We start from the raw sequence: 22,227 nt of genomic DNA, 5'->3' as shown, positions 1-22,227 counted from the left end.
ATCGTGCTGAAATAGAGACATGTCTATGCGGCTTCATGCCTAATTAATCGATGATAGGGTTCCTGTGTTGCAAGAGCATGTAAAGCTTTGCTTTAAATAATATACATAAAGGTTTATTGGTAGGCTTCTATTTGGTTGTCATTTTCTCATTTTAGTCATTTAGCAGACGCTCTTATCCAGAGCGACTTACAGTTCGTTAGTGTATACATTATTTTATTTTTTCATACTGCCCCCCGTGGGAATCGAACCCACATCCCTGGCGTTGCAAACGCCATGCTCTACCAACTGAACTACACGGGGTCTAACGTTTCACGAAATCTATACACGGTGTCATAATGCTGCAATTTTTTTAGACTGCTGGCTGGTGGCAATAATGTCATTACTTGTTCAGTAATTAAAGCTGGACATTCAAACATTGCAGATTTTTTAATAAATTATCCATGTATACTAATCAGCTACCAATTGATGTTTAAAATAATATACAACTGTCCTATAGATGCTACCTGAACCTGCATGACATGAACCTTCCTCGTGCTCTCTCCCAGCTTGGATAGAACGCTGTTGTGCGTAAAACCAGTCTATTAATGCCAAATAATACTGTCAGCACGCCCTCGAAACATTAGCTTACTAGGGATTGTTTCATTATTCAGTGTACTATCTATAGCTACTGTGCCTTCTGAATTGTGGTCCTTTGTAGCTCAGCTGGTAGAGCACGGTGCTTGTAACGCCAGGGTAGTTGGTTCGATCCCCGGGACCACCCATACACAAATAATGTATGGATGAAAATGGCATATTATATATTATTATTATTATTATCGAATGGATTCATACCCCAAGACTTACTCCACATTTTGTTGTGTTACAGCCTGAATTCAAAATGAATTAAATTATTTTTTCCCCCTTACACAATACCCCATGATGGCTAAGTGAAAACATGTTGTTAAAAATGCAAATCTTTTGAAATACAGAAATATCTAATTTACTTACACTACCGGTTAAATGTTTTAGAACACCTATTCATTCAAGGGTTTTGCTTCATTTTTACTATGTTCTACATTGTAGAATAATAGTGAAGACATCAAAACTATGAAATAACACATATGGAATCATGTAGTAACCAACAAAGTGTTTGTATTTGTATTTATTAGGGATTCCCATTAGCTGCTGCAACTCTTCCTGGGCTCCAAAAATCTAAACAAATCTAAATATATTTTATATTTGAGATTCTTCAAATAGCCACCCTTTGCCTTGATGACAGCTTTGCACACTCTTGGCATTCTCTCAACCAGCTTCATGAGGTAGTCACCTGTAATGCATTTCAATTAACAGGTGTGCCTTCTTAAAAGTTAATTTGTGGAATTTCTTTCCTTCTTAATGAGTTTGAGCCAATCAGTTGTGTTGTGACAAGGTAAGCAAAGAGAAACTACAGTCCATCATTACTTTAAGACATGAAGGTAAGTCATTCAGGAAAATTTCAAGAACTTTGAAAGTTTCTTCAAGTGCAGTTGCAAAAACCATCAAGCGCTATGATGAAACTGGCTCTCATGACGACCAACACAAGAATGGATGACCCAGAGTTACCTATGCTGTAGAGGATAAGTTCATTAGAGTTACCAGCCTCAGAAATTGCAGCCCAAATAAATGCTTCACAGAGTTCAAGTAACAGACACATCAACATCAACTGTTCAGAGAAGACTGTGTGAATCAGGCCGTCATGGTTGAATTGCTGCAAAGAAACCACTACTAAAGGACACCAATAAGAAGAAGAGACTTGCTTGGGCCAAGAAACACAAGCAATGGACATTAGACCGGTGGAAATTTGTCCTTGGGTCTGGAGTCCAAATTGGAGATATTTGGTTCCAACCGCCATGTCTTTGTGAGATGCGGTGTGGGTGAACAGATGATCGCAATTGTATTTCCCACCGTAAAGCATGGAGGAGGAGGTGTTATGGTGTGGGGGTGCTTTGCTGGTGACAATGTCTGTGATTTATTTAGAATTCAAGGCACACTTAACCAGCATGGCTACCACAGAATTCTGCAGCGATACGCCATCCCATCTGGTTTGGGCTTAGTGGGACTATCATTTGTTTTTCAACAGGACAATGACCCAACACACCTCCAGGCTATGTAAGAGCTATGTTACCAAGAAGGAGAGTGATGTAGTGCTGCATCAGATGACCTGGCCTCCACAATCCCCCGACCTCAACCAAATTGAGATGGTTTGGGATGAGTCGAACCGCAGAGTGAAGGAAAAGCAGCCAACAAGTTCTCAGCATATGTGGGAACTCCTTCAAGACTGTTGGAAAAGCTGAGCCCGCGGTTTGTGGGGCCGTTCAAAGTCCTGAGGAGAATCAACGAGGTCACTTATAGGTTATTACTTCCCCTCTGATTAGCGTATTAACCCCTGCGTTTCATGTGTCTCTCCTCAGTACAGTGGTGGTTGGTCCGCTCCAGGAGTCTGAGGTGCGGGAGGTTCCTCCACCTCCTCTGGACATCGAGGGGGCCCCGGCGTACTCTGTCCGTTCCATCCTGTATTCGAGGCGTCGGGTGGGGGGCCTTCAGTACCTCGTGGAGTGGGAGGGGTACGGTCCAGAGGAAAGGTGCTGGGTCCCGGTGAGGGATATCCTCAATCCCTCCCTGTTGCGGGATTTCCACCGTCGCCATCCGGCTCGCCCTGCTCCGCGTCCTCCTGGCCGTCCCCAGGCCGGGGTCGGCGCGCTGCTGGAGCTGCACGTTAAGGGGTTGGGGGGGGTACTGTCACGGCTTCCGCCGAGGCTGCCTCCCCTCCTTGTTCGGGCAGGCTTCGGCGTTCGTCGTCACCGGCTTACTAGCCACTGCCGCTCCATATATCATCATTCCATTTGTCTTGTCAATTACACACCTGGTTCTTATCCCCTCATTAGTCCGTGTATAAGTGTTCCCTATGCCTCCCTTGTCCTTGTGGGTGATTGTTTATTGTGAGAGAGTAGTGTAGCTCGGTGGAGCTACTCACCCTTTGTATTGCCGGGTAGATATTTCCCCTGTGCCTGTAATTTGTTGGAGTATCCTGTACCGTGTATTGCCAGGGTAGATAGTTTCCACTGTGCCTGTTTTTCGTGTGTCGCTATCCAGCGCAATTGTGTCTGACGGAATAAACTCTGTATTCGGTGATTTACCCTCCTGCGCCTGACTCCTTCTATCACACTCATCACATTCACTGTCACGGTTTCGGCCGAGGCTGCTCCTCCCCTCCTGGTTCGGGCAGGCTTCGGCGTTCGCCGTCCCGGAGTACCAGCTGCCACCGCTCTATGTTTCTGTATTTGATTGCTTTTGTCTGTCTGTCACACCTGTGTCTGTTTGGGTGTTGATTACGTGTCTTATAAGTTCCTTGTTTTGCTGTAGGGTAATTGTGTGTTGTTATTCTGTTGCCACTTTGTCTTTGCTACATGTTTGTTTTCCGTGTCATTTTATGTTTAGTGTTTTACGCGTGTGCGTAATTTTCCCTCGCCACTTCGTGTTTTTCGAGGTCGGGGTTTTCTACTCGTGTATTGAGACTATTAAAGTCTTGTTGGACTAAACCTCTGTTTCCTGCGCTTGACTCCTCCACCACATCCACATCGGCTTAGTGACATTCTCTCTCTTTGAGTGAACTACTCACCACATTTTATGCACTGCAGTGATAGCTAGCTAGCTGTAGCTTATGCTTTCAGTACTAGAGGAATTCTCTGATCCTTTGATTGGGTGGACAACATGTCAGTTCATGCTGCAAGAGCTCTGATAGGTTGGAGGACGTCCTCCAGAAGTAATTACTGTGTAAGTCTATGGAAGGGGGTGAGAACCAAGAGCCTCCTAGGTTTTGTATTGAAGTCAATGTATCAAGAGGAGGACGGAAGCTAGCTGTCCTCCAGGTACACGATGGTACTACCCTACAGAGTGCTGTTGAGGCGACTGTAGACCTTCATTGCAAAACAGTGTGTTTTAATCAATTATTTGGTGACGTGAATATATTTAGTATAGTTTTATCTAAAAATGATAACTTTTTCAATGTTTTACAATTTTTATTTTTATGAAATTCTCTGAGGATGGTTCTCATCCCTTCCCATCCCATTTTAAATTCAGGGTTGTAACAACAAAATGTGAAAAAGTGGAAAAGTGGAAGGGGTATAAATACTTTCTGAAGGCACTGTATATACAGTATTAGCGGCTATTTAGCTGCTATTGTTGTAGTAAATTATCCCTATACTTATTTAAACAAACAAAGTACTTTCAGAGTTTTTGTAGAATCAAGATAGACTTTATTACACAAGCAATAGAGCCGAGCTGGTCTGCAGAGCAACTGCCGTCCCAGACTTGGAGCTCTCTTTTTATACAGCTTCATCATTTCATATCATATCGGAGCCACTATGGTTTCTTTGTCTAGCTTCTTTCCTGTCTATCCCCATGTCTGCTTGGTCTCCTTTTCATATCATATCGGAACCCCCTCTTTATCCAAACAGCCACCCTCCCTTTGACCTTGAGCCACTATGGTTTCTTCTTGTGGCTATGTGTATCGGGGTCATAGCGCACAAACAAGTGATAACGTTAGTTCCGTTACTACAATACAGGTGTATCTGTTCCTGAAGTTGATCTACATCCCATGTCCTTGACTACAGGCCCAGACCAGATGCAGGGAGCTAGAGGGAACCATCATTTATCAGAAGCACAGCATTTGCACTAAAGAAATGTATCTACTATTGCTAAGCATATTATAATATATGTAATGGAAAAATACCTATAGAGCCATTTCATCATGGCTCTTTTTAAACCCTTTAATTGGTTCTTAATCCATAGGCATATAGGCGTTTAATTCTACAACATTTTATAAATCATATAATTGGTTTGTTACATTGTCTAAGTAGTTAACTAAAAATCTCCAATACAAACAGCTCTTAGTTGTGTTATTCGCTCTTCACGTCATGTTAGAGAACAGCTCTTAGTTGTTCACAATAATCCACGGGGTTGAGTGCCTTGTTGTTTAAATTCAATAACGCCATAGAGATTTCAATCATATCAGTCTATCTTACCTTACAGGCCTAACTAAAATATTAGGGATCTAATATCACCATAGAGAATCAAATCAAGCTTTATTTATACAGCACATTTCAGACATGGAATGGAAAACAATGTGCTTCACAGGAAAAAAAACTAATAAAAACAATTAAAATAAAACTATATATTTACTACACAAATATAAGAGGATAAAAAACTAAAGAATTACAATAAAAAATGCACGACTAAAATGTTTACATACACCTTAGCCAAATGCATTTAAACTCAGTTTTTCACAATTCCTGACATATAATCCTAGTAAAAATTCCCTGTCTTAGGTCAGTTAGGATCACCACTTTATTTTAAGAATGTGAAATGTCAGAATAATAGTAGAGAGAATGATTTATTTCAGCTTTTATTTCTTTGATCACATTCCCAGTGGTTCAGAAGTTTACGTACACTCAATTAGTATTTGGTAGCATTGCCTTTAAATTGTTTAACCTGGGTCAAACGTTACGGGTAGCCTTCCACAAGCTTCCCACAATAAGTTGGGTGAATTTTGGCCCATTCCTCCTGACAGAGCTGGTGTAACTGAGTCAGGTTTGTAGGCCTTCTTGCTCTAACATGCTGTTTCAATTCTGCCCACAAATGTTCTATAGGATTGAGGTCAGGGCTTTGTGATGGCCACTCCAATATCTTCACTTTGTTGTCCTTAAGCCATTTTGCCACAACTTTGGTAGTATGCTTGGGGTCATTGTCCATTTGGAAGACCTATTTGCGACCAAGCTTTAACTTCCTGACTGATGTCTTGAGATGTTGCTTCAATATATCCACATAATTTTCCTTCCTCATGATGCCATCTATTTTGTGAAGTGCACCAGTCCTTCCTGCAGCAAATCACCCCCACAGCATGATGCTGCCAACCCCATGCTTCACGGTTGGGATGGTGTTCTTCGGCTTGCAAGCGTCCCCCCCCCCTCCTCCAAAAGGTACGATCTTTGTCCCCATGTGCAGTTACAAACCGTAGTCTGGCTTTTTTATGGCGGTTTTGGAGCAGTGGCTTCTTCCTTGCTGATCGGCTTTTCAGGTTATGTTGATATAGGACTCGTTTTACTGTGGATATAGATACTTTTGTACCTGTTTCCTCCAGCATCTTCACAAGGTCCTTTGCTGTTTATCTGGGATTGATTTGCACTTTTCGCACCAAAGTACGTTCATCTCTAGGAGACAGAACGCGTCTCCTTCCTGAGCGGTATGACGGCTGCGTGGTCCCATGGTGTTTATACTTGCGTACTATTGTTTGTACAGAGGAACGTGGTACCTTCAGGTGTTTGGAAATTGCTCCTAAGGATGAACCAGACTTGTGGAGGTCTACAATTATTTTTCTAGGTCTTGGCTGATTTTTTTTTAATTTTCCCATGATGTCAAGCAAAGAGGCACTGAGTTTGAAGGTAGGCCTGTATCCACAGGTACACCTCCAATTGACTCAAATGATGTCAATTAGCCTATCAGAAGCTTCTAAAGCCATGACATCATTTTCTGGAATTTTCCAAGCTGTTTAAAGGTACAGTCAACTAAATGTATGTAAACTTCTGACCCACTGGAATTGTGAAATAGTGAATTATAAGTGAAATAATCTGTTTGTAAAGAATTGTTGTCATGCACAAAGTAGATGTCCTAACTGACTTGCCAAAACTATAGTTTGTTAACAAGAAATTTGTGGAGTGGTTGAAAAACGAGTTTTAATGACTCCAACCTAAGTGTATGTAAACTTCCGACTTCAACTGTATATGACATGTAATAACTAGTAAGCACACAGACTGTGTTTAAAACCCTGCTGTTAATATACAGTCTTGGTCAAAAGTTGAGAATGACCCAAATATTAATTTTCACAAAGTCTGCTGCCTCAGTTTTTATGATGGCAATTTGCAAATACTCCAGACTGTTATGAAGAGTGATCAGATGAATTGCAATGAATTGCATTTTGCCATGAAAATGAACTTAATCCCGCAAAAACATTTCCACTGCATTTCAGCCCTGCCACAAAAGGACCAGCTGACATCATGTCAGTGATTCTCTCGTTAACACAGGTGAGAGTGTTGACGAGGACAAGACTGGAGATCACCCTGTCATGCTGATTGAGTTAGAATAACAGACTGGAAGATTTAAAAGGAGGGTGGTGCTTGAAATCATTGTTCTTCCTCTTAACCATGGTTACCTGCAAGGAAACACGTGCCGTCATCATTGCTTTGCACAAAAATGGCTTCACAGGCAAGGATATTGCTGCTAGTAAGATTGCACCTAATCAACCATTCATCGGATCATCAAGAACTTCAAGGAGAGAGGTTCAATTGTGTGAAGAAGGCTTCAGAGCGCCTAAGAAAATCCAGCAAGCGCCAGGACCGTCTCCTAAAGTTGATTCAGCTGCGGGATCGGGGCACCACCAGTGCAGAGCTTGCTCAGGAATGGCAGCAGGCAGGTGTGAGTGCATCTGCACGCACAGTGAGGCGAAGACTTTTGGAGGATGGCCTAGTGTCAAGAAGGGCAGAGAGGAAGCCACTACTCTCCAGGAAAAACATCAGGGACAGACTGATATTCTGCAAAAGGTACAGGGATTGAACTGCGGAGGACTAGGGTAAAGTCATTTTCTCTGATGAATCCCCTTTCCGATTGTTTGGGGCATACGGAAAAAAGCTTGTCCGGAGAAGACAAGGTGAGCGCTACCATCAGTCCTGTGTCATGCCAACTGTAAAGCATCCTGAGACCATTCATGTGTGGGGTTGCTTCTCAGCCAAGGGAGTGGGCTCACTCACAATTTTGCCTAAGAACACAGCCATGAATAAAGAATGGTACCAACACATCCTCAGAGAGCAACTTCTCCCAACCATCCAAGAACAGTTTGGTGACAAACAATGCCTTTTCCAGCATGATGGAGAACCTTGCCATAAGGCAAAAGTGATAACTAAGTGGCTCGGGGAACAAAACATCGAAATGTTGGGTCCATGGCCAGGAAAATCCCAAGACCTTAATCCCATTGAGAACTTGTGGTCAATCCTCAAGAGGCGGTTGGACAAACAAAAACCCAACAATTCTGACAAACTCCAAGCATTGATTAGGCAAGAATTGGCTGCCTTCAGTCAGGATGTGGCCCAGAAGTTAATTGACAGCATGCCATTGAAGAGGTCTTGAAATAGAAGGGTCAACACTGCAAATATTAACTCATTGCATAAACTTAATGTAATTGTCAATAAAAGCCTTTGACACTTATGGAATGCTTGTAATTATACTTCAGTATACCATAGTAACATCTGAGAAAAATATCTAAAAACACTGAAGCAGCAAATGTTGTGGTTTGTTTGTTTGCTAGCAAGCTACCAAGGCTTCTGATGAGTCCGTGTTGTTGTTCAAAAAACCTCCTGTCCACTGGAGGAAACAGCTCTTGAAAGACTCACATCGTCATCTGCTGACGGGAGTGGGTAACGCAGTTTGGGAAAATATTCACTACACTGTGTTCATTCTGCCAAACAATATCATGTCATTTCAAAATAAGGTGAGTTGGCTGATAGACAGGGTTGATCATGGTGATGGTGAATTGTCCTCAGACATTGTTATCAGTCTTCAGATCCCTCTAGCTTGCTCGCTAAGCAAACCAAATAAATCTACCTGCCAACATTTCTGTAATCTCTGGTGAACAGACCCAACTGGTATCGTAGCATCTGTCAACAGACTGTGGGACGGCAGCGACTTAAGGGACTTTTCTGACCACATCCCAACTAGTCAACATGTTAAACAGACCCTTGCCTTAACCCTAACGATAGACTTGCAGAGAGACGGGGAGGAGCTACCGCCCTGCTTTCTCTGAGCTGACCAATCCTGTTGTTGGGAAACACCCACACCATTCTGTTGTTGGGGTACGTACGCCCACACCATTCAAACAGACTATTTCACTCACATTGCAATTAATAGAAATCTGGAAATAATGGATAGTTACAGTTTTCAGAGGGTGGACCCCTTGTTGACAGTACATCAAATTACACTAAGGAAGGCCACATTAAGAACGCTTGAGGTGGCAAAACTCACCCTGTAGGGCTTCTCTCCGGTGTGTGTACACTAGTCTACCATTAACTGGATTGAGCTAACAAAAGTTGAAAGGTTACCCACCATTGTGGTGTTTTCTCTTGTGTCCAACCAGGCTTCCTGACTGAGTGAATCTCTTCCCACACTGATCACAACCAAAAGGCTTCTCTCCAGTGTGTGTTCGCTGGTGAACTTTTAAATCCCCTGAAGTAGTACAACTCAGCCCACAGTCTGAGCAGTGGTAAGGCTTCTCTCCTGTGTGTATTCTCTTGTGTATTACAAGTCCACGTGAAGTGGTTAAGCTAATGTCACAGTCTGAGCAGTGGTAAGGCTTCTCTCCTGTGTGTTTTCTCTTGTGTTCAGCCAGGCTTCCTGACTGAGTGAATCTCTTCCCACACTGATCACAACCAAAAGGCTTATCTCCAGTGTGTGTTCGCTGGTGAACTTTTAAATACCCTGAAGTAGTACAACTCAGCCCACAGTCTGAGCAGTGATAAGGCTTCTCTCCTGTGTGTATTCTCCTGTGTAGTACAAGTCCACGTGAAGTGGTTAAGCTAATGCCACAGTCTGAGCAGTGGTAAGGTTTCTCTCCTGTGTGTATTCTCTTGTGTCCAGCCAGGTTTCCTGACTTAGTGAATCTCTTCCCACATTGATCACAGCTATAAGGTTTCTCTCCTGTGTGTGTTCTCTTGTGAAGTAGAAGTCCATGTGAAGTGGTTAAGCTCATTCCACAGTCTGAGCAGTGATAAGGCTTCTCTCCTGTGTGTATTCTCTTGTGTACAGCCAGGCTTCCTGACTGAGTGAATCTCTTCCCACACTGATGACAACCAAAAGGCTTCTCTCCAGTGTGTATTCGCTGGTGAACTTTTAAATCCCCTGAAGTAGTACAACTCAGCCCACAGTCTGAGCAGTGGTAAGGCTTCTCTCCTGTGTGTATTCTCTTGTGTAAAGCCAGGCTTCCTGACTGAGTGAATCTCTTCCCACATTGATCACAGCTATAAGGTTTCTCTCCTGTGTGTGTTCTCTTGTGTAGTAGAAGTCCACCTGAAGTGGTTAAGCTCATTCCACAATCAGAGCAGTGGTAAGGCTTCTCTCCAGTGTGGGTTCGCTTGTGTGAAGCCAGGGCTCCCGATGTAACAAAGCTATTGCTACATACATCACAGCTATAAGGCTTCTCTCCTGTGTGTGTTCTCTGATGGACTATCAGTTGGCTTGAATTAGTAAAGCTCATTGTACAGTCTGAGCAGTGGTATGGGTTCTCTCCAGTATGAATTCTCTGGTGTGTTTTAAGTTTTGCTGAAGAGGTGAAACTCTTTCCACAGTCAAAGCAGCGGTGAGGTTTCTTCCCTGTAAATCTCTGCTGGTGTTTCTTGAGGTGTTCTGATCTGGAGAGACTCTTCTCTGCCTCGTCAGCATCATGATGTTGGTTAGCCTCCCCAGATGATAAGCCCCTTCTACTGAGAGAGCGACGGTTAGGGCTGTCCCCTGTGAAACAAAGACAGACAGTTAGGGTTCCTTCTTCATATCGAAGTTAGTTCAAGGCCCAGCTTTCCAAACTCTTGTGATCAGATTTTGGATGGGTTAAAATCATCAATGTAACCAATGGGGTAGGAGTGCTTCTAATGATTCTACATTTTAAGAAGGTTAGTGATTGTATTTAATGGTAATTAAGGACATCTAGGGAGTGTCCCAAAATAAATGTATGTAAGAGCATAAACCCACTCCGTCCCGGTGTTTTCCTGCAGTCGACCAGCAGCACAGACACCCTCTTCAGACCCAGCAGTAAGTTACCAGGAGAGGCACGACCTGGGGACCCCAAGAGGGGGAGGGGGGAGGAGGGTTGGAGGGAGAGGGAGGAGGGGGGTGGGATAGGTGTTTCCTGTAATTCCGAAAGAGAGGGTAGTGGAGTTCTCATGTTAGTACACTGAGGGTAAAACAACAACAATGGTATGATGAAGTCTTGCATTTAAATGGGGACGCCACAACGGAGTGGAAACAATGCCCCCTTGCTGTTTAAGACTCTGTTGCGAGATGGACACCAAATACATTTTTTCCAAACTCTGCTTCTTCATTCCGGTCCATTGAACAACAGGAGTTACCAAACCACAGAAGATGAAAAATGTGGTTTTCAACGATGGGTTTTTGATATAGTTTGCAACTTGTAAACGATTACCCATTCCTAAAAGTGAGTACCACTTTCACCGCATGTTAAAAATAATACACATCATCTGTTTGCTTGCTACGCAGATTTGCAGCGCTCAAATATTGTAACTGTATGTAACACTCAGGATATGAACCCGGGGCTCCCACGGGAGAAACCAATATCTTACTCTTCAGACCAATAGGACATTCCCTATCGGGAAAAAGGGCAAATTGATTTAGCTTATTTTTATTTTAGACCCCGATTACGTTTCTATGTGAGAATTCCAAGAATATTTTTGGGCATTGCTGGCGATGGAATCAGCCAATAACAAAAGGGATGGAAGTATAGACAGCTTAAGTTCTCCCGCTTAAAAAGATGAGAGAGGCCTGTAATTTTCATCATAGGTACACGTCAACTATGACAGACTAATTGAGAAAAAAAATCCAGAAAATCACATTGTAGGATTTTTAATGAATTTATTTGCAAATTATGGTGGAAAATAAGTATTTGGTCACCTACAAACAAGCAAGATTTCTGGCTCTCACAGACCTGTAACTTCTTCTTTAAGAGGCTCCTCTGTCCTCCACTCGTTACCTGTATTAATGGCACCTGTTTGAACTTGTTATCAGTATAAAAGACACCTGTCCACAACCTCAAACAGTCACACTCCAAACTCCACTATGGCCAAGACCAAAGAGCTGTCAAAGGACACCAGAAACAAAATTGTAGACCTGCACCAGGCTGGGAAGACTGAGTCTGCAATAGGTAAGCAGCTTGGTTTGAAGAAATCAACTGTGGGAGCAATTATTAGGAAATGGAAGACATACAAGACCACTGATAATCTCCCTCGATCTGGGGCTCCACGCAAGATCTCACCCCGTGGGGTCAAAATGATCACAAGAACGGTGAGCAAAAATCCCAGAACCACACAGGGGGACCTAGTGAATGACCTGCAGAGAGCTGGGACCAAAGTAACAAAGCCTACCATCAGGAACACACTACGCCGCCAGGGACTCAAATCCTGCAGTGCCAGACGTGTCCCCCTGCTTAAGCCAGTACATGTCCAGGCCCGTCTGAAGTTTGCTAGAGTGCATTTGGATAATCCAGAAGATGATTGGGAGAATGTCATATGGTCAGATGAAACCAAAATATAACTTTTTGGTAAAAACTCAACTCGTCGTGTTTGGAGGACAAAGAATGCTGAGTTGCATCCAAAGAACACCATACCTACTGTGAAGCATGGGGGTGGAAACATCATGCTTTGGGGCTGTTTTTTCTGCAAAGGGACCAGGACGACTGATCCGTGTAAAGGAAAGAATGAATGGGGCCATGTATCGTGAGATTTTGAGTGAAAACCTCCTTCCATTAGCAAGGGCATTGAAGATGAAACGTGGCTGGGTCTTTCAGCATGACAATGATCCCAAACACACCGCCCGGGCAACGAAGGAGTGGCTTCGTGAAGAAGCATTTCAAGGTCCTGGAGTGGCCTAGCCAGTCTCCAGATCTCAACCCCATAGAAAATCTTTGGAGGGAGTTGAAAGTCCGTGTTGCCCAGCGACAGCCCCAAAACATCACTGCTCTAGAGGAGATCTGCATGGAGGAATGGGCCAAAATACCAGCAACAGTGTGTGAAAACCTTGTGATGACTTACAGAAAACGTTTGACCTGTGTCATTGCCAACAAAGGGTATATAACAAAGTATTGAGAAACTTTTGTTATTGACCAAATACTTATTTTCCACCATCATTTGCAAATAAATTCATTAAAAATCCTACAATGTGATTTTCTGGATTTTTCTTTCTCATTGTCTGTCATAGTTGACGTGTTCATATGATGAAAATTACAGGCCTCTCTCATCTTTTTAAGTGGGAGAACTTGCACAATTGGTGGCTGACTAAATACTTTTTTCCCCACTGTAGACAGCATTCCTTGTTCTGATCTACAGGCTATTTGATCTGATCTACAGGATATTTGATCTGATCTACAGGATATGCATCAGACTATTTTGAAATGTTAACCTAATATAATACATTGCCTTTAGAACGTCTACAATCCCTTGAACCTTTTTCACATTTTGTTACGTTACAATGTGGGATTGAAATATATTCAATTATATATTTTTGAAATTGATGTGCTAATTTCAAATTGTCAATGTGGCTTTGATTGGATAGTTGATGTTACGTTGGAAAGCTTTATGTTTATGACAGTTTGCGATAGAACACATTTAAAAAAGGGTGGGTGTCATGTTTTGGCTGACAATCATGTTGTAACCAACAGTGTTAAACAAATCAAAATATATTCCAGGTGACTACCTCATGAAGATGGTTGAGAGAATGCCAAGACTGGGCAAAGCTGTCATCAAGGCAAAGGGTGGTTACTTTGAAGAATCTCAAATATAAAATATATTTTGATTTGTTTAACACTTTCTTGGTTACTACATGATTACATGTGTTATTTCATAGTTTTGATGTCTTCACTATTATTCTACAACGTAAAAATAAAGAAAAACCCTTGAATGAGTAGGTGTGTCCAAACTTTTGACTGGTACTGTATATATTTCTTTCCACTTTCAAATGTTACAACAAAGACGTTTGGAGGTAGAGGGCTGCGGGCTCTGACAGAGATCATTGCGGCGCGGCCCGTATTTTTCATGTTGCGGGCGGTCAGACAGAAAACGTTGTGATAAATATACTTGCCCCGCAGATTATTTGGAAACTGTCTTTCTGCTGTGTATGCGTTAGCCTAGCTATTGTACTAAAAGCACCTCTGTCGTATTATTCACACACTAGCCTACCAGGCTACCTATGAATGGGCAAATAAATCACGTGGCAGTTATCTTTCCAAGGAAATTCAGTTAAATATAATTAGGCTATAGTTTACTACAGTGTCTGTTAATAGAAAGAAGTTGGGGACGCTCAACCAATGTGAGTCGAGGTGAAATCCCAAAATGTGATTATCAATATAAAGCAAAAGGCGCAATATGGGGAGCGAGCGTTGAGTCTTCTCCTTTTTAATATATATTAATTATCCATTTATTTGTCTCTGCCTGAAAATATTCCCTCTCCTAAAATATAGGCTATATCCTACATGCAAAACGTAGGTCAAGAGAAAGTGCAACGGACCGCTCATCTTTCTTGCTGCTTCAAGTTCAGCAGCCATACCTCTCCTCTCCTAGTTCAGCAGCCATACCTCTCCTGTCCTAGTTCAGCAGCCATACCTCTCCTGTCCTAGTTCAGCAGCCATACCTCTCCTCTCCTGTCCTAGTTCAGCAGCCATACCTCTCCTCTCCTAGTTCAGCAGCCATACCTCTCCTCTCCTAGTTGGGCATGCCAGATCAGGTGAGTGTATGGTCTCAATTAAATACAGTAGGCTATATATGAATGGACGGAAAAGCACAGCAGTTATCTTCCCAAGGAAAGTAACTTCCTAAATATTATTAGGCTATACAGTGCCTATGGAAAGTCTACACCCACTATAACTTTTTCCACATTTTGTTGCTTTAAAAAGTGGGATTGAAATAGATTTTATTGGATTTTTTTGTAATTGATCTAATACAAAATACTCAAACAAATAACTAAAATATTGTCATTGCATAATTATTCACCCCCTTTGTTTAGGTAACCTTAAATTAGTTCATAAGTAAATTTGGTGTTAAGAAATCACATAATAAGTGATATGGACTGTAAAGTAACAGCGGTTAACATAATTGTTTTGAATGACTAACCCTTCCTCTGTTAATAATGATGTTGTGTATGGTGTATTAAGCCACCCAGACACATCAAAGATGTTCACAATAATCCCCAATAATGACCACCTGCAACCCTGTACATGTGACTATTCACAATAATGACCACCTGCAACCCTGTACATGTGACTATTCACAATAATCTCCATTAATGACCTGGAACCCTGTACATGTGACTATTCACAATAATGACCACCTGCAACCCTGTACATGTGACTATTCACAATAATCTCCATTAATGACCTGGAACCCTGTACATGTGACTATTCACAATAATGACCACCTGCAACCCTGTACAAGTGACTATTCACAATAATGACCACCTGCAACCCTGTACAAGTGACTATTCACAATAATCCCCAATAATGACCACCTGCAACCCTGTACAAGTGACTATTCACAATAATCCCCAATAATGACCACCTGCAACCCTGTACAAGTGACTATTCACAATAATCCCCAATAATGACCACCTGCAACCCTGTAAATGTGACTATTCACAATAATCCCCAATAATGACCACCTGCAACCCTGTAAATGTGACTATTCACAATAATGACCACCTGCAACCCTGTACATGTGACTATTCACATTAATCCACAATAATGACCTAAATGACAGAGAGAAAGGAGAATATAACTATTCCAGAACATCCATCTTAGTAATACTGTTAAAACATTTACACGCAAATGAACACACTTATTGGGCCTAAATGCAAAGCCTTAAGTTTGGGTCAAATCCAACATAATATCACTGAGCAACTGCCTCCTTATTTTCAAGCATGGTGATGGCTAAATCATGGTAAAGGAATGCTTGACGTCGTCAAAGACTGGGGAGTTTTACAGAATGAAAAGAAACAGGATTTCCAAGAGGAAAGCCTGCTTCAGTCTGCTTTACACCAGACACTGGGAGAGGAATTCACCTTTCAGCAAGACCGTAACCTACAACACTGAGCCACATCTAAATCTGTGGGAAGCTAAAAGGCTAGCTTGCTTACAGTTTTTAGCAAGCTGCTAGTGGAGTAGCCTACAGCCAACTGGCAAGCTGCTAGTGGAGTAGCCTACGGCCAACTGGTAAGCTGCTAGTAGAGTAGCCTACAGCCAACTGGCAAGCTGCTAGTGGAGTAGCCTACGGCCAACTGGTAAGCTGCTAGTGGAGTAGTCTACAGCCAACTGGCAAGCTGCTAGTGGAGTAGCCTAAAGCCAACTGGTAAGCTGCTAGTGGAGTAGCCTACAGCCAACTGACAAGCTGCTAGTAGAGTAGCCTACAGCCAACTGACAAGCTGCTAGTGGAGTAGCCTACAGCCAACTGGCAAGCTGCTAGTAGAGTAGCCTACAGCCAACTGGTAAGCTGCTAGTGGAGTAGCCTACAGCCAACTGGCAAGCTGCTAGTAGAGTAGCCTACATCCAACTGGCAAGCTGCTAGTGGAGTAGCCTACAGCCAACTGGCAAGCTGCTAGTGGAGTAGCCTACAGCCAACTGGTAAGCTGCTAGTGGAGTAGCCTACAGCCAACTGGCAAGCTGCTAGTGGAGTAGCCTACAGCCAACTGGTAAGCTGCTAGTGGAGTAGCCTACAGCCAACTGGTAAGCTGCTAGTGGAGTAGCCTACAGCCAACTGGCAAGCTGCTAGTGGAGTAGCCTACAGCCAACTGGCAAGCTGCTAGTGGAGTAGCCTACAGCCAACTGGTAAGCTGCTAGTGGAGTAGCCTACAGCCAACTGGTAAGCAGCTAGTGGAGTAGCCTACAGCCAACTGGTAAGCTGCTAGTGGAGTAGCCTACAGCCAACTGGTAAGTAGAGTAGCCTACAGCCAACTGGTAAACTGCTAGTAGAGTAGCCTACAGCCAACTGGTAAGCTGCTAGTGGAGTAGCCTACAGCCAACTGGTAAGCTGCTAGTGGAGTAGCCTACAGCCAACTGGCACAAAACAATGTAAATTTAATACAAACCTAAACTTGTATTACATGTAGCTATTATTCAAATATGCAATTTCTTTGAAATGAGCTAACAGTGGTGATGTTTTCAACATTATTATTTTTTGCTTTTATCCCCAAATGGTGAGTCACTGCTATCCCCATTGTGAATATTGCTATTCGGAATGCAAGGCCGCTGGGCCGACGCTAATCACTGAGTCAACCCGCCTGTACTGTGAGAGAAAACTGGCATTTTGTAGCACGCGGTTCAAAGGCAGATGCAGTTTGATGAGTTATGGGAGAAATACAAGCACACTTGGACACCCCCGCTCCAAGCAAACGGCAAAGAGTAGTGAGTAGTAATCTGAAAGAATATGTGGTGGAAACAACAATGGGCCAGCTAGAAGAGGACAATGAGAGGGAGTGGAACAGACTGTTTCTCAGCACTCTGGATGCTGTACTGGGAGAAATGTCAGCAAGATTTAATGAACGAAACAGCCAACTCGTTGAGGCCCTGTGTGCCTTGCACCCAGAGAATGAAACATTTATGGATGTGGAAAAAGTGAAACCACTGCTGGACTTAATCTTAGGAGATTTTGTGGAAGCTGAGTTTACTGTCTCACGCCAGTTTCTACAGACTAAAATCGCCCGATCTGGAGACGCAGAGCATTTTGGAGAGATACTCCGGGCCTCTAACAGCAAAGTCTACTGTGATGATGAGACCCCCTTTGCTATGAAATCCCTAAATAAGATTTGGTGCACCCAATTACCTTCAGAAGTCACATAATTAGTTAAATAAAGTCCACCTGTGTGCAATCTAAGTGTCACATGATCTCAGTATATATACACCTGTTCTGAAAGGCCCCAGAGTCTGCAACACCACTAAGCAAGGAGCACCACCAAGCAAGCGACACAATGAAGACCAAGGAGCTCAGTTGCACAGGAGGAAAGCGCAGCTGATTCAACTGGCATTTGATCAATGGTTGAGTAACGATGTAGCTATAGTGTTGCCCCGTGTAGCTCAATTGGTAGGGCATGGAGCTTGCAACGCCAGTGATGTGGGTTCGATTCCCACGGGGGGCACTATGAAAAATGTATGCACTCACTAACTGTAAGTCGCCTGGATAAGAGCATCTACTAAATGACTAAAACATTTTTTTAAATAAACTCGTAGCTATGGAATAGTAATTTTCTGTTATCATATGCAGCGTAGTATGGCACTCTAGTGGGAAGACAGCTTGGTACCGTTAAGTCGTTGGTAGTGCATTGTAAATTGTTTGCTTTCCGCGATTGGAAATTTATTTTATTGGCATGAGGAAGTGTTATTACGGTAATTAGCAACTGTTTTGCATTGCATTGTTGGGTATTGTGCATGTAGCGTTGTCATGACTTGCTATTTATGAATTGTCCATGTTTGTAAAGCGGTGCAGTAGCCTGTATTATTGCTGCAAGACAGCCGTGCGTGGCTGCAAATACATTGTGTGTAAATGTACTATCGATTATTATCCATCCTGTGTTATCAGCAAGCGAAAATAGTTGTGCCCCCTTAGTCATTTCTGATACCCCCTTACCGAGTTCATCCTGCCGCCGGCCTGGCTACGAGTAACAAGCTAAACTACACAAATGATTTTCCAAAAGTCAAGGACCATTAAATGCGCGCAGTGTAAAAGCATGAAGCAGGCTACAAAGACCCGTTATAAAAATGATTAAATTAATCTAAACTCACCTGATTCATTGTAGAAACGTGTGTTTATGGTCGATTGCAGAATTCAGGCGAAGTTAACTAGATTTTTATCTCTAGTCTACGGACCTTTTAGATCAGGGAGGTAGAGGACCGAGACGTTATATTTCAACATGTGACTCTCTGCCTAAAGTCACAAGACAAAATGGAGAATAGAGAACATGTGACTCCACTTGAAAAATAGGACTTCCGCCAACATACAAATAATAATACAGCAGGAGGCTTCTGTTTAGCTCATTTTCAAAAGTTACAGTCCGATATCATTTTAACATTCCTCCTTTGTTCAATCATGTTGTCTGGTGTTGTACTCTGCACGGAGCGTAAAGTCACAAGAGAAAAGAGCCCGGCTCCGCCTTCACTTCCGTTCAACTGAAACGTTGGGATTCGGCCATCATACAAATCATTTTTATTTTTTTATTTTATTTAACGTTTATTTAACCAGGTAAGCCAGTTGAGAACAAGTCCTCATTTACAACTGCGACCTGGCCAAGATAAAGCAAAGCTGTGCGATTAAAAACAACAACACAGAGTTACGTATGGGGTAAAACAAAACATAAAGTCAAAAATACAACAGAAAAAATATATATATATATACAGTGTGTGCAAATGTAGCAAGTTATGGAGGTAAGGCAATAAATAGGCTATAAATAGGCTATAGTGCAAAATAATTACAATTAGTATTAACACTGGAATGATAGATGTGCAAGAGATGATGGGCAAATAGAGATACTGGGGTGCAAATGAGCAAAATAAATAACAATATAGGGATGAGGTAGTTGGGCGGGCTAATTTCAGCTGGGCTGTGTACAGGTGCAGTGATCGGTAAGGTGCTCTGACAACTGATGCTTAAAGTTAGTGAGGGAGATAAGAGTCTCCAGCTTCAGAGATTTTTGCAGTTCGTTCCAGTCATTGGCAGCAGAGAACTGGAAGGAATGGCGGCCAAAGGAGGTGTTGGCTTTGGGGATGACCAGTGAGATATACCTGCTGGAGCGCATACTACGGATGGGTGTTGCTATGGTGACCAATGAGCTAAGATAAGGCAGGGATTTGCCTAGCAGTGATTTATAGATGGCCTGGAGCCAGTGGGTTTGGCGACGAATATGTAGTGAGGACCAGCCAACAAGAGCGTACAGGTCACAGTGGTGGGTAGTATATGGGGCTTTGGTGAAAAAACGGATGGCACTGTGATAGACTACATCCAATTTGCTGAGAAGAGTGTTGGAGGCTATTTTGTAAATGACATGACCGAAGTCAAGGGTCGGTAGGATAGTCAGTTTTACGAGGGCATGTTTGGCAGCATGAGTGAAGGAGGCTTTGTTGCGAAATAGGAAGCCGATTCTAGATTTAACTTTGGATTGGCGATGCTTAATGTGAGTCTGGAAGGAGAGTTTACAGTCTAACCAGACACCTAGGTATTTGTAGTTGTCCACATACTCTAGGTCAGACCCGTCGAGAGTAGTGATTCTACTCGGGTGGGCGGGTGCCAGCAGCGTTCGATTGAAGAGCATGCATTTAGTTTTACTAGGGTTTAAGAGCAGTTGGAGGCTACTGAAGGACTGTTGTATGGCATTGAAGCTCGTTTGGAGGTTGGTTAACACAGTGTCCAATGAAGGGCCAGATGTATACAAAATGGTGTCGTCTGCGTAGAAGTGGATCTGAGAGTCACCAGCAGCAAGAGCGACATCATTGATATACACAGAGAAAAGAGTCGGCCCAAGAATTGAACCCTGTGGCACCCCCATAGAGACTGCCATAGGTCCAGACAACAGGCCCTCAGATTTGACACATTGAACTCTATCTGAGAAGTAGTTGGTGAACCAGGCGAGGCAGTCATTTGAGAAACCAAGGCTATTTAGTCTGCCAATAAGAATGCAGTGGTTGACAGAGTCGAAAGCCTTGGTCAGGTCGATGAAGACGGCTGCACAGTACTGTCTATTATCGATCGCGGTTATAATATCGTTTAGGAACTTGAGCGTGGTTGAGGTGCACCCATGACCAGCTCGGAAACCGGATTGCATAGCGGAGAAGGTACGGTGGGAATCGAATGGGCAAGTTGCAGCGGAGGGTGCAGAGCTGGTGGCCGGGGTAGTGGTAGCCAGGTGGAAAGCATGGCCAGCCATGGCAAAATGCTTGTTGAAATTCTTGATTATTGTAGATTTATCGGTGGTGATAGTGTTTCCTAGCCTCAGTGCAGTGGGCAGCTGGGAGGAGGTGCTCTTATTCTCCATGGACTTTACAGTGTCCCAAAACTTTTTGGAGTTAGCGCTACAGGATGCAAATTTCTGTTTGAAAAGCTTGCCTTTGCTTTCCGAACTGCTTGTGTAAATTGGTTCCTAACTTCCCTGAAAAGTTGCATATCGCGGCGGCTATTCGATGCAAATGCCGTACGCCACAGGATGTTTTTGTGCTGGTCAAGGGCAGTCAAGTCTGAGGAGAACCAGGGGCTATATCTGTTCTTAGTTCTGTATTTTTTGAATGGGGCATACTTATTTAAGATTGAGAGGAAATTACTTTTACTCCAGTCGTAGGAAGCCTTCTGCTTTTAGTAACTCATTTTCTAAAGTTAACGCAGTTTCTCTGGACCCCACAACGTTGGACTTCCATGGGCCTCTCCCTAATATAAAATAAAATTGAATGTTTCAGCCAGACAGCCACTCACAAACCGATCGCTGTACATCGTGCTGAAATAGAGACATGTCTATGCGGCTTCATGCCTAATTAATCGATGATAGGGTTCCTGTGGTGCAAGAGAATGTAAAGCTTTTCTTTAGCTAATGGATAAAGGTTTATTGGTAGGCCTCTATTTGGTCGTCATTTTCTCATTTTAGTCATTTAGCAGATGCTCTTATCCAGAGCGACTTACAGTTAGTGAGTGCATATATATATATTTTTTCATACTGGCCCCCCGTGGGAATCGAACCCACAACCCTGCCGTTGCAAACGACATGCTCTACCAACTGAGCAACACAGGGCCTAACATTTCACGAAATCTATACACGGTGTCGTAATGCTGCAATTTTATAGCCTGCTGGCTGGTGGTAATAATGTCATTTCTTATTCAGTAATTAAAACTGGACATTCAAACATTGCAGATTTTAAAATACATTATCCATGCATACTAATCAGCTACCAATTGATAAAAAAATATATATATACAACTGTCCTGTAGCTGCTACCTGAACCTGCATGACATGAACCCTCCTCGTGCTCTCTCCAAGCTTGGATAGAACGCTGTTGTGCGTAAAACCAGTCTATTAATGCCAAATAATACTGTCAGCACGCCCTCGAAACATTAGCCTACTAAGGATTGTTTCATTATTCAGTGTACTATCTATAGCTACTGTGCCTTCAGAATGGATTCATACCCCTTGACTTATTCCACATTTTGTTGTGTTACAGCCTGAATTCAAAATGAATGAAATAGTTTTTCCCCCCCTTACACAATACCCCATAATGGCAAAGTGAAAACATGTTGTTAGAAATGTTTGCAAATCTATTGAAGTTAAATACAGAAATATCTCATTTATCTAATTTACATACACTATCGGTCAAATGTTTTAGAACACCTACTCATTCAAGGGTTTTTCTTTATTTTTACTATGTTC

The sequence above is a fragment of the Coregonus clupeaformis genome, unplaced genomic scaffold (assembly GCF_020615455.1).
Source record: "Coregonus clupeaformis isolate EN_2021a unplaced genomic scaffold, ASM2061545v1 scaf1952, whole genome shotgun sequence".
Lineage (NCBI taxonomy): Eukaryota > Metazoa > Chordata > Actinopteri > Salmoniformes > Salmonidae > Coregonus > Coregonus clupeaformis.
This window is presented reverse-complemented; position numbering follows the sequence as displayed.